General features: G+C 32.8%; 1 pseudogene; it reads left to right on the top strand.

The window, feature by feature from the left end:
• Nucleotides 1-3,889: 3,889 nt before the first annotated feature.
• LOC108543921 (olfactory receptor 51F2-like) lies at nt 3,890-4,849 on the top strand (annotated as a pseudogene).
• Nucleotides 4,850-8,363: the final 3,514 nt, after the last annotated feature.

Raw genomic sequence — 8,363 nt, 5'->3', positions numbered from 1 at the left:
TTGCAGCAAGGATTATTGTCAAACTCTACTCACTAGGCCAAAGACCTTTGTCGTGTTAGTGAAAAATTTGCCCCTCACATAGCATACTACCTACACTTGCAAGTTTACCAGTTAGTTAGGGCACCAACTCCAAGCTCCAACAATGTGCAATCTCCATCTGTTTTAACATATTTTATTATTTCTGCATCAAGAATAGCATGTTTTATAAAGGTCTTTTTAAATATTTTAATATTTTTGTAAAACTGGCTTAATTTCCATTTCTTTATAGGAAATCCATATTTTCTGCCTGAAAGCTTGTAATTTTTAAAAAACTTATTTAAGTCAAATATTGTAGGCGTGTTCTCATCTTCTTGATTTTACCTGGAATGCAATGAGCTTTTTCATCCTCAATACACTGTAGTCTTTCCTTTGGAACAGTCATTTTTATTCTATTTATTTTTGTTTACTGTACCTGAAACCCTAGTTATTTGTATATTGGCTTTTCATTTTGTGCCATTCCCAAATTCGATTTTCTCATTATTTTATTTTCACTGTATTTTTTCTATGCATTATGAGAGAATTTTTCAAATGCATTCTCCAAATTGAACTAAGTTAATTACTGTCCCTCGACTCTGGTTTTTGATTATGTCCAATGTGTACTTTAATTCTATTTTTTAGTATTATATTATTTTTACATTTTCCAATGTGTTCTTTGTTTTTCCATAACGCTATATGATGCTATTACCTACATTACCTTAAGGATGTTTTCTTGTTAATTCTGCAGAAGTTTTTACCTTTGTGATACTGATAACTGAGTCATTGTGATGTGATAGGCAATACACTACATGGTTTACAGACATTATTACATTTCTTCATATATGCTCATGCTCTGGATTTTCCAGATGTTGTTCCTTTATTAATGAAATATTTTAAAGATTCATGCTAGCATTTCTTTTTTCTTTATATACTCTCCAGTGCAAAACAAGATCTCTTCAGTTTTAATTTTTTTTCTTAAAATCTATGTATGGGGCTTTCTCATGGTTGCTGTCCCAATAAGCATTATAATGTGGAATGCGGTTTCTGGTATAATTCCCGATTTCTAGCAGCCTGCAGATAACATTCAACCAACACTGTATATTTCTTTGCAGGCTTAAAATCATAGGGGAAATTGTAAAACTAAATTCCCAAAATGTGCTGTTTTATTCCCCTCTCTTCTGTACATGGACTAATACTAATTTCAAAATTCAATGTATCTCTACCAATGCTACCCTTTATAGCCACCCTTTTGGCTATTTTTCTTGAGATGAGACATCTGATACAAAAATAAAGTCCTTGTTACTTTATCATTAAGCATCCTATAAAAATAAATGCCTGGTTCCCAACTTTTTATGTTGGTACAGACTCTGCATTCCTTACTATTGACTATGGATGTGTATTAAATGTGGGCCTATATTTTGACTTCATATCTGTCCACATGCATCTCCATTTTCCTCAGTTCAGAGAAGTTAACCATTCCAAAATTTTCTGGATTTAGAATATCCATCAGTTGTAGTATCAGTGCTGCTTGTGTTTGTTTCTTTTTTTCTTCATTTGTGATGAAAATTTTATAGAAAGTTGGGAGAGACTCTTTCAGATAGTGCAGATTAAAATCACTTTAAAATGCACATCTACTTTACATCTCAGAAAAAACTGACAGCAACGTGGTGTGTGAACTAGAAAGAGTCCAATAAAGACAGAAATTGGTGATCAACCGATGAAAGGTGAGAGTTTACGCAGATTTCTGAATTAGGCAATTTCATATATGAAGCTACCATAGATTTATAAATCTGCAGAGCTACAGGGCTACCATGGAGCTGTTAATCAAAGTGGGGGAAATAGGATATAGAAGTTGTGGTTCTGTGAAGAAGAGTAAATTTAGATGCAATCATATTGTGTTTGAACTTGCTTTGAGATATTTAAGGTGAAAGAATCAACTAGTTAGACATGTGGCTCTAATATTCAGGAGATTAGTCTGGAAAGAAGATAAAAGCTTTAAAGTAGAAAAGTGAATATATAAAATCCATTGTCCACGGAATGCCTATGTAGTTGAAAGTACACAGAAATAGACAACGTGTTTGGAGAAATAGCCAAACTAATTTTCATCTACAACTCTAAGTACTTGTCAACTAGATGATAAAACTTGTGTAAAAATGGGCATACTTAATGAGAATAAACTTGAATGGTTTGTAAAAATAGTAGAAATCATAAAACTTAAAAGTATATTTTGAGTAATACTTTGATTTTATAATAAATACATCATTTCCACAATGGATTAATTTGATTTATAGTATCCAATATTATCTTAAGTATTTACTATTTGCAAAAAAATGAGTTTCAGTAATCTAATTACATATCATATAACACATGGAGAATCCTGAAATAAAATTGTTTTAAGTCTGAACAATTCAAATTTTAAATAATCAGAAATATTCAAATACAGATATCTGTCCCACATTTTCTTTATTTATTAAGAAGTAAATATTAACTGAAGCAGGATTATATCATAATTATCATCATTATTAGACAGTGTAGTATGGTTGTTAATAGCACAGGCTCTAGTATCTTTTTGTTTCTCTGATTGATTTCCAATACCATATATTTCACTTTTTATGAACTTTGGCAATGTATCCAAACTTTCAAACTTGTTTATGCATCTGTCAAAAAAAAAAAAAAAAAAAAAAAAAAAATTCAAATATTTAAAAACTATCTGGTAGAGGAGCNAAAAAAAAAAAAAAAAAAAAAAAAAACAGAGAAAACCTCTCTTTTAGTTTGTCATAAGACTCAAATGAAATAGTCTATGTAAAATAATTAGAGCAAAGTATGGAAATGGTCTTATCATTAACACAATATTATATACCTGAGTAATCCTATAAGAGAACAAAGATCGGATTAAAGACCAGGGCATACATGTTACAAAAGAAGCTTATTATTTGTCTCACTGATTTTTATCAAAACAGAAGCAGGTTTTATAATCATAAACAGGGCAGCATTTTAATGTTACAAACTAAGAAGAATATCAAGCTTCAGGTTCATAGGAACTGAAACATCTCTCTACTATTAAACATATATAATGAGGCAAGATGAATGGGCATTACCTGGGGTGAATTCTTAGGTAAATGTAGTTACTGAAAAGAGATGTTTTCCTGCTTACTAAAAGGAGTAAATGAAATTTGGTATCTAAGTTAATAATTCTAAAATTCCAAATCACAATTAGTCAATTTTTTTTATACCAAGGCCTAATCACAGTTAAATAGAATATTTCAGGAAGAGCAAATAAAGGTAAATCAACTGACAAGTGCATACTAAATATCTATTATGAGCAAGCAACTCCACTAAACAAGGATTAGCCCCAAATACCCCTTATTCTCATAATCCAGCTGAAGGATGAAAAATTTAATCAAAATCATGAGAGTACAAGATAGTAAGTGGTAAACATCGAATAAATGTATTTAAATAAATTGAAGTTAAATTGAAATTAATTAAATATCTTAGTTCAGAGATTAATCTCACAGACAAAATAGTGAATGAAAGAAGCTAAACACAAACAGTATGTAATACATGATTCATTTATATAAAAATCAAGTATAGGGAGAGATAATTATGGTAATAAAATTCAGAATAATGGTTACTATTTGAGAGGACACTGATGAGGATGTGGCATTAAGAGGCCTTCTGGGTTGCTGATAATGTTCAATAAGTTGATCTTGGACGTTGTTACACAGGTAGAGATGGATGTAAAACTTCCTTGAGCTGTACTCTAAAGCTTTATGCATTTTACTGAATGTACATTAAACTTCAACTAAAATAATTTAAAAATTCTAAATTTAGAAAGTCAAGATCCTACAAGAGAATTCTGCTCCAAAAGGCCGTAATGCCACTCTTCCATAATTCCACTTCCCCTACTTTCCTCTTGATGGCAGTCCCTGGACTTGAATGGGCCCATATCTGCATCTCCATTCCCCATCTGCTGCCTCTATTTAACTGCCCTTTCTCGGAATACCCTGATCCTTTTCGTCATCCTCACTGAGCCAACCCTCCAAGAGCCCATGTACTATTTCCCCATGTTGTCCACCACTGACATTGGCTTATGCATCTCTACACTGGTGACAGTGCTGGGAATATTCTGGCTCAATGCTCGGTAGATTAGCTTTAACACTTGTTTATCACAGATGTTCTTCATTCACCTCTTCACTTTCATGGAATCTTCAGTGCTCCAGGCTATGGCCTTTGATCATTTTGTGGCCACTTCTAACCCCTTAATATATGCTATCATTCTAACTCATGCAAGAATTGCACAGATTAGTTTGGCAGTCATTACCAGGGAGACTGTCATTTTGACACCACTAATCCTACTTTTTAAGTGACTGTCATTCTGCCGCAGCCACGTGCTCCGCCACTCCTACTGTTTCCACCCTAATGTAAAGAAACTCTCATGTTCAGACACAAAGATCAACAGTGCATTAGGATTAACTGCAATCATCTCTACTGCCTGAGTGAACTCCATCTTTATCTTGCTCGCCTATCTGCTGATCATTCGCTCAGTTCTCAGCATTGCATCCTCAGAGGAGAGGAAGAAGGCCTTCAGCACCTGCATTTCTCATATCACTGCTGTTGGTATATTCTACATCCCTTTGAACAGCCTGTCCTTTGTTCACAGATTTGGAAAACATGCCCCACCCTATGTGCCCACCCTCATTGCTAACATATACTTGCTCATCCTCCCTGTGATGAATCTCATCATCTACACACTGTAGATGTTTTCACACTGAAAACAAAGCAGATTCAGAAAGCTGTGCTCAAATTTGCATGTTCGAAGGGAATTCATATTTAACATGTACTACTCCTATAAAGACTTATTTCAAAGTCTAGAAAATTTACCACAAATTGGAGTTACAAACCCATGCATGCAATTTTAGAGTTGAGTAAAACTAAATGCCATCCAATTCAGATGTCTCCAGAATGTGATCATCATTGCTAAGCAATCTCTTTTCTACCATCAAAATACTAATTCAGATTCTCACTATCTTAGTTACCTTGTTCCAGTAGATCACTAACTGAATTAATGTTTCTATGCTGTTTCTGCTCAATGATCACATGATTCACTTTGAATTAAGATTCCAAATATCCAGCCCTAAGAACATTTTAAAAGAAACAAATAAATATATATATTTTATTTTTATTTCACATGCACCAACTAAATGAAGCAGCACATCCTGTCTATGGTAATTTCCTCCACAATTCAGGCTTAACTTTTCTTTAAAGTTTCATTCACTTTTTTCTCTTTTCCCATACTCTGCAGTCTAAAAATGCCAGTCTGCTTACGACTTCTTCAGATGTATGCAGTTTTTTCATGGTGGGCTTTACTGTTGACTCCATTTCAACTTTAACACCCACTTCACCTTGAAGTTCTACTTATGTTTCAAGGCTCATCTTTAAATATCTTCCTCATTAAATATTTTATGATCGCTCCAGTGATATTTATTCTCTCCTCATAATTTTCTTTCATATTGCTTTACTCATATCAGTTTTACTTTTATATGTGTGCACACCTATGTGTATATTATTATAGCTTTCACAAGACTGTACATTTCCTAAATAAAAAGTTTTGATTTTATTTGAAGACTTTGTAATACTCAGCAGAATACCTTTCACATAGTAGATACTTATTGATAGTTGTTGAATTGAACTATACATAAAAATCTATCAAATAATCTATCTAAACAATTCCAGTGATAACTCCTTTGATTCAATATTTGACATGTGTAACACAAGAAATTTCTCTTTCAACTGAGTAAAATTTTTCTGCCTATATTATCTAGTAATTGATCCTAGTTCTAACTTTCCAAACTGTATAGTTGAATGGCTATTTTGGAACTTTAGGTCTTAGAAAGTTGTCCCTGTTTGGTCCCACATCCAATAAATCTGTATTTCTTGTCTATTCTTTAAAAAATAATAGATTTAGGGGGCAGAGATTTGTTACATGGATATATTGCATAGTGGTGAAGTCTGGGCTTTTAGTATAGGCATCATCCGAATAGAGTGCATTATACCCATTAAATCATTTCTCCTCCCATATCCCACTTCCACCCTCCTACCCTTCCCAGTTACCAATGTCTATTATTCCACTCTAAATGGCCATATATGCATATTATTTAGCCCCTACTTATAAATGAGAATATGCAGTATTTTACTTTCTGTTTCTGAGTTATTTCATTTAAGATAATGTCCTCTAGTTCCATTCACGTTACTGCAAAAGACATCACTTCATTCTTGGGATTGAGTATGATTCCATGATATATACTGACCACATTTTCTTTATCCAGTCATCCAGTAGTGGACACTTAGATTGATTCCATATTTTTGCTATTGTGAAGAGTACTGTAATAAACACATGAATACAGGTTTTAAAAATATATAATAATTTATTTTCCTTTGGGAAACTACTCAATAGTGGAATTGGCATCTCAAATAGTAGTTCAACTTTTAGTTCCTTGAGAAATCTCCATATAGTTTTCCATGGAGTACTGGTAATTACATTCCCACCAACAGTGTGTAAATGTTCTCTTTTCTCCACATCCTCACAAACATCTGTTATTTTTTGACATTTTAATAATAACCCTTCTGATAGGTATCTCATTGTGGTTTTAATCTGCACTTCTCTGATGATTAGTGGTGTTGAGCAATTTTCATAAGCTTGTTGGCCATTTGTATGTCTTCTGTAGAAAACTGTGTGTTAATGTCCTTTGCCCACTTTTTAATAGTTATTTGTTATTTGTTGTCGTTGAGATGTTTGAATTCCTTGTAGATTCTGAATATTAGTCATTTGTTAGATGCACAACTGGTAAATATTTTATCCCCTTCTGCAAGTTATCTGTTCACTCTGTTGATTAATTTATTTTGCTGGGCAGAAGCTTCATAGTTTAATCAAGTCCACTTTATCTATTTTTGTTTCTGTTGCATTTGCTTTTGAGGTCTTAGTCATGAACTCCTTGCCAAGGCAAATGTCTATAAAAGTTTTTTCTAGCTTTTCCTCTAGTATTTTTAAAACTTCAGGTCTTACATTTGAGTCTTCATTCCATCTTGAGTTAAATTTTGTATATGGTGAGAGATGGGGGTCCAGGTTCATTCTGCATATGGCAATCCAATTTTCCCAGCACCATTTATTTAATAGGGTTTCTGTCCTTTCCCCAGTGTATGTTTTTGTCAACACTGTCACAGATCAGCCAGCTATAGATATGTGGCTTTATTTCTGGGTTCTCTACTCTGTTTCATTGGTCAATGTGTCTATTTTTATACCACTACTGTGCTCTTTTGCTTACTATAGCCTTGTAGTGCAATTTCAAGTCAAGTAATGTGATGCCTACAGCTTTGTTCTTTTTGCTTAGGTTTCTTTTGGCTATTCAGGCTCCTTTTTTATAAGAATTTTATATTTTTTTTAATTCCGTGGAAAAATGACTTTGGTAATTTGTTAGGTATTACATTGAATCTGCAGATTGCTTTGGCAGTATGGTCATTTTAACAATACCGATTTTCTGATCCATGATCATGGGATATTTTTCCATTTGTTTGTATCATCCACATTTTTTTCTCAGCATTTTGTAGTTTTCCTTGTAGAGATCCTTCACCTCCTTGAGTAAATGAATTCCTAAGTATTCTTTATAGCTATTATAAATGAAGTTGAGTTCTTATTTGGTTCTCAGCTAGATAGATAGCTATTGTCATTTAGAAATGCTACTGATTTTTGTATGTTGATTTTGTATCCTGAAACTTTACTGAATGTATTTATCAAATCTAGGAGTCTTTTGGTGGAGTCTTCAGAATTTTCTAGGTATACGATCATATCATCAGCAAATAGAGATAATTTGATTTCCTCTTTTCCAATTTTGATACGTTTCCTTTTTGCTCTTGCCTGATTGCTCTGACTAGGACTTCCAGTACTATTCTGAATAAAAGTGGTGAAAGTAGGCATCCTTGTCTTGTTTCAGTTCTTAGAGAAAATGTTTTCAACTTTTTCCCATTCAATATGATGTTGGCTGCCAGTTTGTCATACGAGGCTTTTATCATTTTCAGATATTTCCTTCTATTCCTAGTTTCTTGAGGGTTTTTAATCATGAACTCATGCTGAATTTTATCAATTGCTTATTCTGCAACTATTGCCATGATCATATGAGTTTTTTTTAAAAATCTGCTTATGTGGTGAATCATACTCATTGATTTGCCTATGTTGTGACATCCTTGAATCTGTGGAATAAAACCCACTTCATTGTTGGGTTTTTTTTTTTTTTTTTTTTTTTTTTTTTTTTTTTTTTTTTTTTTTTTTTTTTTTTTTTTTTTTTTTTTTTTTT

Source organism: Rhinopithecus bieti, unplaced genomic scaffold (assembly GCF_001698545.2).
Source record: "Rhinopithecus bieti isolate Rb0 unplaced genomic scaffold, ASM169854v2 scaffold_648, whole genome shotgun sequence".
In the NCBI taxonomy this organism is placed as follows: domain Eukaryota; kingdom Metazoa; phylum Chordata; class Mammalia; order Primates; family Cercopithecidae; genus Rhinopithecus; species Rhinopithecus bieti.
This window is presented reverse-complemented; position numbering and strand designations above follow the sequence as displayed.